Genomic DNA, 10,655 nt, shown 5'->3' on the forward strand with positions numbered 1-10,655 from the left:
TCTTTCCTGCCCACCTGTGACTCTGTGGAATGCCTGGACTACCAACTCCCAAGACCCCTCCTCCGTGGCAGCAATGCTCTGCTTGCTCAGGTGAGTTGATAGTGAGTGCAGCTCTTGCTCTGAGAGTCTGGCTCCGCTGTATTAAGCATCCCTTCTGTTCCTTCACCCTTCTGCCAATAAAACAATCACAATTCACCCATCACAATATAACCATTGTCTATTCATCTGTCGGTGTCTCTCAGCAGCTAACCACCCGGTCAGCCCTCCTCTCTTCTTGACATCCACGTATCCACACACGAGTCAGACATTCATCTATTTAGTTTTTGTTTTGTTTCATTTTTTCTTACTTATGCATGCAGCTCCTACAACCCAAGATACCGAACTCCAGGGTAAGAAATGACTGCAAAGCATTAATTTATGCCTTTTTTGACGCCACATGCACCAGTGACCAAAGGTGAACTGGCAACACAAAGGCCACCATCTATTTCGTTTTTAACCCATCCTTCTGCCCGTTAATCTACCCATCCTTACATCCATCCATCCATCTATTCATTATCCATCTACCCATTTTCTACTCCACCTGTTGTGTGGCATTTTTTCCTCTCGATATAACATGAGGATGTCTTGAGGCAAAGACTAGGTTGGCCTGATAGCCTTGACTACTAATGATCAAAGTATTGCTGTGACAGCCAAGTCTATTGTAAAAGCAGTAGATAAACGAGGGAGGGATCATGAGTCCTCACCTGAAATTCAAGCTATTGTTCCTGCCCAGTCCCCCTTGCAGCTGCAAGTGATCTTGGGAAATGTAGTCCACTAGGAAACAAAAGGTTAACTGTAAGGGGAACTCTTGTGATGCAGCTCCCTTGATGCCATCACTCACGATAGCATGGGAGTCTGTGAGGATGCGGCTCTGTAAGTGACTTCCACCCGTGCTTGTAAGCAACCATAGTAAACTCGTCAAGCTGGGCTTTGATGGAAACACAGTTTGGTCTATCATTCTACTCAGTCTGAGGTGAAGAGACTCCTGTTTTCCCCTAGAAAAAGTTAACACATTAGTTGTTGGATTTTACTCTAGCCCCACGTCAGAATGCCAAGACGCTGTTGGTGTTTGTTTTATACTTTTTTTTAACGTCACTCTTTTGGCTTTTTGTTCTTTGCTCATTTGGGAAGCTGCCACTCAGTTTCCAAATAATTCACACACAGAGGCTTATTCTCTCTTACAAATCCCCAGTCTTAGCTTGGCTTGTTTCTCACCAGCTTTTCTTAAATTATCCTGACTACCTTTTGCCTTGGACTTTTTCCTTTTCTTACTACTTTTACTCTTACTTTGTGACTGGCCAGGTTGTTGGGTGACTGGCCCCTGATGTCCTCCACTCCTTGTTATATCTGGCTCTTTCTCTCATTTCTTCCTCCTTTTCTCAGATTTCTCCTCCTGTTCATTCTCTCAACCCCACCTATACTTTCTCCTGCCTACCTATTGGCCATTCAGCTCTTTATTAGACCATCCAGTGTTAGACAGGCACAGTAACACAGCTTCACAGAGGTAAACAAATGCAGCATAAACAAAAGTGATGGTGTACCTTGTTACCATGGTGTTGGTTTCATGGCTTGTAAGACAGGTGCCTGAGGCTGAGCTATCTGGATATGGAGTGTCCATGGGGAGAATGCTGGTGTCCATTGTCTTGTCTGTGCTATGGACTTGGTGTGTCTATAAGGACACTCTGAAAATGGCTGTTCCTGAGTACGGCAAATGGAGAGAGATTGCCCTCAAGCCATTGCCTCAGCTGTGTGACTGCTGCCCAATGTAATGACATGCAACTGAGGCTGAGGCACTTCCCCAGCAGGAGCCTGCTTCTGTTCTAGAGGAATTACCAAGGAAAGGCGGGGACAGAGATCTCTCTCTGCATCAGCCTTGGGCTTGGTGCGTGGAAGTCCTGGACCATTGTCCCTGAAGGCACACGCTAGATCCATGCTGAAGAGCCAAAGTTGTGGGTGTGGTGATATGTCGTTCGGAAAGCAAAGTCAGCCTCGATCTATACAGATCAATCAGTGGTGGGACACACCTTTAATCCCAGGACTCAGGATTAAGAGTCCAAGACCACCCTGGGCTACTGGAGAGCTCACACCTTTAATCCCAGGATCTGAGAGGTATAAAAGGTAGAGGCATTCAGTCTGAGAGTTTAGTCTCTAGTCACGTTGAGGAGAGCATAGCAGTCTGAGTGAATCTGCAGTCTAAGGATCGATCACCCCTCAGGTCTGAGCTGAGGCAGAGGCGAGAGCTAATGGCCGGCTGCTTTGCTTTTCTGATCTTCAGTTTGAAGCTTGAACCCCAGTATCAGTCTCCAGTTTGAAGCTTGAACCCCAATATCAGTCTCTGGGTCTTTTATTATCGTGCTACATGTGGCTGCTGTGGGGAGAGTCAGTAGGGGGGGAAAGTGGTCTCTCAGAGGACCCTATGCTCACGGAAGCTGGAGTCCCAGCTCTTCCCTGACTACTGGGGCTGTGGGTCACCCTACAGAAGCTTGATCCTGCCAAAGCTCTGGCTTATTTTTAATTACTTCCAAGAAAATATAATTAGTTCAAATACCCCTAAAATGTCTTCAAAGAGCACAGTTAAATCTTCTATGTCATTTCTTGGCATGAGTTACCAGTGTCTAACTTTTCCATATATGGCTTTTTGTCCCTTCAAGAGAAAAGGTTGATGAACTCTTGGCTCATGGGCCAACTGTAGTCTTATATCTTGTTTTAGTCAGTGTTCTATTGCTATGAAGAGACACCGTGACCACAGCAACTCTTATAAAGGACAACATTTAATGGACTTACAGTTTCAGAGGGTTAGTCCACTACCATCATGGCAGGAAACATGGTGGCAGCAGGCAGGCCAGGTGCTGGAGAAGGAGCTGAGAGTCCTGCATCTTGATCCTCAGGCAACAAGAAGTGTTCTGAACCAGATGTACTTGTATATAGGAGACCTCAAAGCCTGCCCCCACAGTGATACATTTCTTCCAACAAGGCCACACCTATTTCAACAAAGTCACACCTCCTAATAGTGCCACTCCCTATGAGCTTCTGGGGGCCAATTCCATTCAAACTACTATACACTTGGTTTTGTAAATATAGTCTCAACATTTAGCTATGTATTGCTTATGACAGTATTTGAGCTGTGGTGGCAAAGTTGAGTTGTTAAAATCAAGTTGAAAATAGTCTGTCTGTCACTTGATGTGGAATGGGTAGTGACCACTAACTAAGAGCCCAGAGAGTGCAGGATTTAATTTTTAATTACATTTATTTGAGCAGTGTGCCTACCATGATGTGTGTGTGTGTGTGTGTGTGTGTGTGTAAATCTGTGATACTGATCTTGCTTGTCAGATTAACTACATATGGAATCCACCAAAACTCAAAGCACTGTGCATGCCTCTGAGGAACTATTCGTGTCTGAATAATTTGAAGTCTTTGAAGAAAGAAATTGAAGAAGATATCAGAAAATGAAAAGATCTCCCATGCTCTTGGATAGGTAGGATCAACGTAGTAAAAATGGCAATCTTAACAAAAGCAATCTACAAATTCAATGTAATCCCCATCAAAATTCCAACACAATTCTTCACAAACTTTTAAAGAACAATACTCAACTTTGTATGGAAAAATGAACAAGCCAGGTTAGCTAAAACAATCTTGTCCAATAAAGGAACTTACAGAAGCATCACCACCCCTGACTTCAAGTTCTACTATAGAACTACAGTAATAAAAACAATCTGGTATTGGCATAAATACACACAGATGGACCATGAAATGAATTGAAAACCCTGATACTAATCCACAATCTATGAACACCTGTTTTTTTTTCTAAGAAACCAAAATTATATAATGGGGGGAAAAAGCATCTTCAACAAATGGTGCTGAAATAACTGGATGCTGGAACGTTGAAGAATGCAACTAGATCCATATCTGTCTCCATGCATAAAACTCAAGTTCAAATGGATCAAAGACCTCAACATAAATCCAACCACACTGAACCTTATAGAAGAGAAAATGAGAAGTAGCCTTGAATGCATTGGCACAGGAGACCACTTCCTAAATATAATACCAGTAGCACAGACACTGAGAACAACAATAAATGGGACCTCCTGAGACTGAGAAACTTCTGTAAGGCAAAGGACACGGTCAGTAAGTTATTTATGCAGCTTTATCACGCTGGTATTGAGTAGGGTAACTGGCGTTCTTGTTGGCTTTGGGGCGCCACCTGGTGGTCTCTATGGTGTTTTTCTCTGCATTGGCAGTCACACCAGTTGAAGGGTGGTGCTGAGAATCCAGCTTGTTGAGAATGAACTGACCTTCAAGAAAAGCAGCGTAGGGGCTGGAGAGATGCTCAACCGTGCTGCATGCCGCTCTTCCAGAGGAGCCAGGTTCAATCCCAGCACCCATATGGTGGTTTGCAACCCTCTGAAACTCCGGACATATACTGGGCACCAGTCATGTGTGTCATGTGCAGGCAGACATGCAGACAAAACAGCTGTACACATGAAACCAAAAACTAAAGAGGGGGAGGGAGGAGGGAAGGGGAGGAGGAGAAGGGAGGGAGAGAGAGGGAGGGAGCTAGGAGCTGTGGAATCTGGCTCTAATACAACTGCTAGCAGGTTCAGACTGGTACCTTCCTGTGAGGCAGCACACTATGTCTGCCCTGGAAGCTACCAAAGCACGAAACTGCCACGTCACTCTCCTGCCATCGAGCCACAGTTGGGGGACATTGCTGAGAACCAAGACTCCAGGTCCTTGTCTTGACCACCCTACTCTCCGAGGTGATGCTTTCTGCTGTACAGGCCAGCAGTGCCCAAATCACAACACAGAGACTTCTTATTAATTATGAAAGCTTGCCCAATACCTTAGGCTTATTTCTAACTAGCTTTTATAACTTTATGTGCTGTCACATGGCTCATGGCTTTTACCTAACCTCATGCACGGGCTGCTGCTTCTGTCTCCTGATGGTGACCCACCTTTCTTCTCCCCGAGACCTATGTCCTCAGAAGTCCCACCTGACCTCCCCTGCCTAGCTATTGGCTATTCATCTCTATATTAAACCATGCACAGTGACATACCTTCATACAGTGTAAAGGAATGTTCCACAGTATTCTGCTTCTCCCTTTCATTTGATGAGGTTATCCTAGATAAGCACTTCTGCCATTATATATGTATATATATATATTCTAAAGCATATATATGTATAAATATATAAATAAAGCATATATATGCTTTAAAAGTACTCAATGCCAACTCACAGAACACACTGCTCCAACTAAGGGTAATTTGTCGGATGGAAGGGTTGGAATTATGGTGCTTAATTCTGGTTCTGACAAAAAAATCAAAAAGTAAAAGAAAAAAAGCTCTACAGTGATTGTGGTGAGTTAAAATGGTGCAGGCTAGAACCAAATTATCTTGGGCTTTTAAAATTCTCTTTGAAAGCCACTAATTGCCCATCCCTGTGTCTGAACATTAAAACCTTTAAGATGTATTCTTAGGAAGCCACTGTCTTCCACAAGTCCAAGAGCTACGGCAGAACTTGCCTCAGAAGGTGCGTGGGCCTGGAGGTCGTGCAGGACATGCCTCACGTGCAGGGTATTCTGCGGGTTTTGTGGTTGGTTGGTCGGTGTCTGGGGCCCAAGTCTCATATGTAGCTCAGGCTGCCCTTGAACTCGATATGTAAGGAAGGCTGGCTTTAATCTCCTAATCACAGCTGGCTTCTCAAGAGCTGAGATTACAGGTTCTGTTCACATTTACTGTGGACTGTTAGCAATCTCAGCCCTCGGCAGACCTTCGCTCTCAGGTCTGGCGACACTTGGTGGCCGCTTTCGGTAGTGTTCTTATTCTCTGAGAGTCAGCAAGTAAGGACAGAGGCTGGCACTGCTGTGGCAGGAGCTAGGGCTGTCGAGAGACACTGGTGAGGCCTGATAAAGGTACCAACCGGTTCAAATATGCCTGTGGTTGGCAGGGCCTCTGTATCTGTAGAGCGCGTCCATGGAACTCGCTGCTTCCCTCCCTCTGTAAGGAAGCCCAGCACACACAGCACAGGGTGGTCCTCTAGTGCAGGGACCAGGTGCAGCCTAGTGCAGCTTCCTGAGTTACCTGGTAGATGCCTCTAGTTTCCTCCTGGTTCTGCAGTGGAAATATGGATTGTGTCTGATCCTGCCATGTTTATGGGGACAGTTCTGGAGGCCACCAATGAGATTTAAATGCCTAGATAACCTTGAACCTGTGGTCCACAAGCTGGCAGATGGGACCTGCAACCCTGTGACAGGTTCAATCTGCTCATCACTGCAGTCTTTGTATAAGGGACCACGATCTAGGTTGCTTCCCTTGGTGAAGTACCCCGGGAAAATTTCCCTTGTCTCCCTGTGAGACCACAGACCACGTAGACTGGAGGAGGCCAGGCTTCTTAAGCAGGGAGTCGGTGCCTGCTGGCTAGGTAATCCTCCTCCTTCCCACGTTCACATAGGTTGTTAGGAGCTTTCTGGAGCCTGCTTTGATAGTGGCCCAGAAGGTGGAACAGATGACCAGAGGGAACAGTGCTAAATGAATCGTGAGGATGAGGAGGAATGCTGAGATTTACCAGGAAGAGTAATGGGAAGAGGTCTGAAGTGTAGAATCTACTGTGGTTTACAGTAACTGTGACTGCTCGCTGCCATTGTCATTTCTACTTGATGTCAGTTATAAAAACACAAAAATCATGTATCCAAAAGTGTCATACTAAAGAAGATAAAGAACTGTGAGGCCGGGTGGTGATGGCGCACGCCTTTAATCCCAGCACTCGGGAGGCAGAGGCAGGCGGATCTCTATGAGTTCGAGGCCAGCCTCCAAAACAATACAGAGAAACCCTGTCTCGTAAACACCAAAAAAAAAAAAAAAAAACAACAACAACAAAAAAAACTGTGTTTCGCCCTCAGAGTTTTCTAAAGCCCGGAGATGCCCAGCCATCCTGAGCATGGCCAAATGGGGTACGCTCTGCAGAAGAGGGCGACTACCCCACAGAAAGATGCTAGTACGCACATATGCTATAACAAGGAGTGGGTGAGTGGAACTGGGCATCACATGTCTCGGGGGGCGCCTTTCAGGCCTGACCCGGGGCCAACCGTTTTTGCTTTGTTTTTATGTTCTTTCTGGAGGGTGGTACCAGGTGTGCTTTCTGAAACACCTGGCAGTACCTTAGGGACAGGAAAGGTTCATAAGTGAGGCTTCAGTCACCTGCAGAATGTCACTGTGTTGAAGCTGGATCCAGGTTCATGAGTGTCTGTGTGATCCTTTAAAAGTATCCAGGCAACAATCTGGGGTGGGGGCAGTATCTAGAAATGGCTGCCAGGGGACACACAAGCCAGCAAGCTTGTTGGATCTGGACCAACCTACAGACACGGGAAAGCCTGACCTGGGTCCTGTGAGGACAGCACACCACCTTTCTGGGCCTGGGTGGGAGAGGCTGTCTGCCTCAGGCTGCTGACATCTCTAGAAACAAAAGGCACAGCTGTCTACACCACACTCCATGTGTGACACATCCTGCACAACTCCCAGACCACGAAGTGGTCCAAACGTCTGAAACTACCTATGGGGGAGGATGGGCAGGAAAAGATGACTGGTGAGTAACAAGAAAACTAGGGAAGAGAATGCTTCTGGGTCAAGTCACTAGGTAAAGCTTAAGTCACTGGATCACAGAAAAGACCCACAAGGTGTCTTGATTAAGGTTTGTTAACTTCCTAAGGTTATAAAGGTCTACTCAGATGAACAGAAACTAACTCAGATATGTATGTCTTGTGACTTGCTAACCAACACTAGGCTTCTAAAAATTTTTAGATAAGAAAGTATGTTTGATAAAGGTTTAAGAATTCCTAAGGTCTGTTCAGGCTAGCAGAAACTAATGGAGATAATGTCTAGCCTCTTTGTCTTTGCTAACTTTGTTAATCTTTAGCTATTTACGTAAACTGAGTGATACAGAAGCTGATAGTCTGTGATGGCACACCATGTAAGGACCAGGAAAGTCAGGTTCCAGCCTCTCTATGGGCTGTATTTATGGTTGCAACTTTTATTTTGATGCTAAAGAATCTTAAATCTTCAGTTCAACTCTTAAAGGCTAAAACTTAACAGAGGTAGAACTCTAAAATCTCAATGTTGTAAAAGCTGCTAACTGGTTGTAGACTGTTAAATACAATAAGACAAGCAAGTTAATGCTCAGTCAGCTTATACACAACCATGTTCTCTAATGTGCTCAGAATGGGGACAGTCATGGTGCCCCGCAAGTGCTTTCCTGCTGTGAAGAGACATCACGGCCACAGCAACTCTTATAAGGAGACTAATGGAGGAAGTCCTTCTGTGTATATGTAAATATAGTACTGTTGGCCAATAGGGAAACAAGATAGGTGGGACTAGGAGTCGAGGATTCTGGGAAACAGAGGTACAGTTAGTCATGAGGTAGGACACGGGAGAAGTAAGAGGTCCTGGACCCTTTCTCCAGTAAGAGAACATCACATGGAAATACTTAGATTAGCAGTTATGGGTTAAAAATTATGTCAGAGCTAGCCAATTAGAAATCACAGCAAATGGTCAACAGCTTCATAATATGGCACCCTGTGTGTTATTTGGGGGCTAAATCGGCGACGGGATCCAGGCGGGAATCCCACAACAAATGGCAGCAACTGGCAGGAAGACTACACGTTACAGGAAACCACTCAATTGAGGTGCTGGTTTACAGTTTCAGAGTTTCAGTCCATTATCACCATGGGGGAAGCACAGGCTATGCAGGCAGACATGGTGCTGGCTCAATCTTGACCCATAGGCAACAGGACATGTTCTGAGACACTGACACGGCTTGAGCATACATGAGGCCTCAAAGTCCACCTCAAAACAAGGCCACACCTCCTAATAATGCCACCCCCTATTGGGGGCATTTTCTTTCAAACCACCACAAATGCTAAGTGCAAAAGCAATTCTTCTACAGAGACAAGGTTGGCTTGGCCTTCTGTATATGCTATCGAAGTTCAACCTAAAGCAAGTAACTAAAAACAAACTTGGTTTAAAATCAGATATGCTTAGTAGGTTAGATGATGGCCCTCAACACCCTCAGAGATCTACTCAATAAACAGGAAACTTGCCACAACAGATAAAACTGCCAGAAACCAGTGACGACCCTAAGGCTTCCTCCAAAGAAGATGACAGGGCACAGACAACTCCACCTGGATTGTGGTAACCCTAACCACTGAACAAAAATCCACCCCACTCCTGCCCGAGGCCAGGAAGGACCTTACCCAAACTGTGGGCAAGATGGACAGTGGATAACTGGTTGCCTCTTTTTGCCCCAAAAAGGTAGAAAAGGGTAGGTCAGTCTCTCAAGCTCCACACCCACAGAGTAAGTCTCTCCAATCTTCAGGGCCCAGAAGCCAAAGACTAGTGCCACTCTGACCTCAAAGAGGATCCTAGAGTAACCATTCAGGGAGTGGGTAAGTCTCTGTCATTTTAATTGGTACAGAGGCATTTGGATTATACTTTCTGCTTAAATGTATTCTTCTCAGATCACTGATGGTGACTGAGGCCTAGCTGTAGCTTTATCAGTTTAGCAACAGCAAGCATCTAGTTTCTCTCCACAAGGCTGCTGTTGTCTGGTCAGTCCATTTTATATTAAAACTCAGGCCTCTACAGATTCACAGACAGGGTTAAACTCACAAGTTAGATTTCAGTGTGAACACATTCTCAAGATACTATTCCTTTATCTTTTCCTAAACTTCAAAAAGTTAGTGTGAGCTTCAGGGAGTTGTGACTTGAATCCACTGTCACAGGACAGACACCAGATACATACCCCTGTCAGTCAACAGCTTAAGCTTTCCTGCCTACTACCTGTCCCTGAGTGCGGGCTCAGCACTGACCTCCTCCCGGCACCACCTCCACATTGCAGCAATCAAGCTAGGAGTAAACGTGAGGTCAGTGGACTCCAGGCAGGCAGAGTTCTGGGGGTCCTAAGGGCGAGTGCTCTCCTTCCCCTGACCTTAGAACTCCTTCCACTGCTCCAGCTACCAGGACCACAGGCATGGAAGTTTCAAGTGTAAGAATTTTCCCTCACTAGTGAACTTTAACTTCTGTCCCTATTCTATGTCGTCTCAGAAGATTTCCAGCCTACTGGTCTGCAGTATGACAGCCCCGGGAAGCCTGTGACACCAGTGAGCCCTGGACTTACTGAAAGTTGTTGTAAACCAGATGATTCTGACAGAATTTCTTACTGTCTTGAGCTCTTGCTTTGGACCAGTATTCCAGACGGCTCCAAAATGGTCCACACTTTGCTGGCTCCAGGTGGTCCTGCCATACCAGGACAGTGAACCAGGTACCCCCAGCCTTTGACTGGCACTCCAGACTTCCTGGGCCCTGGCAACAATGCCCAATATTAATCAAAAAGCAGTTATAGCCAGGCAGTGGTGGCACACGCCTTTGATCCCAGCATTCAGGAGGCAGAGGCAGGTGGATCTCTGTGAGTTCGAGACCAGCATGGGCTACAAGAGCTAGTTCCAGGACAGCCTCCAAAGCCACAGAGAAACCCTGTCTCGACACCTCCCCCCCCAAAAAAGAAGCAGTTACAGAAATGTTTATGTCATACCTTACTATTAATAAAAGACTAAGGTGTCAGGTCCAAA

The 10,655-nt window shown here is 45.7% G+C and overlaps 1 non-coding gene across 1 annotated transcript; it reads right to left on the bottom strand.

Annotated features, from left to right (window-relative positions):
- Positions 1–338: 338 nt before the first annotated feature.
- LOC121142073 lies at positions 339–476 on the bottom strand. The gene has a single exon (XR_005879086.1). It is a non-coding gene; the product is annotated as a small nucleolar RNA SNORA13 (small nucleolar RNA).
- Between the last annotated feature and the right edge of the window lie 10,179 nt (positions 477–10,655).

Source organism: Mesocricetus auratus, unplaced genomic scaffold, assembly GCF_017639785.1.
Source record: "Mesocricetus auratus isolate SY011 unplaced genomic scaffold, BCM_Maur_2.0 Super-Scaffold_100008, whole genome shotgun sequence".
NCBI classification, from domain to species: Eukaryota; Metazoa; Chordata; class Mammalia; order Rodentia; family Cricetidae; genus Mesocricetus; species Mesocricetus auratus.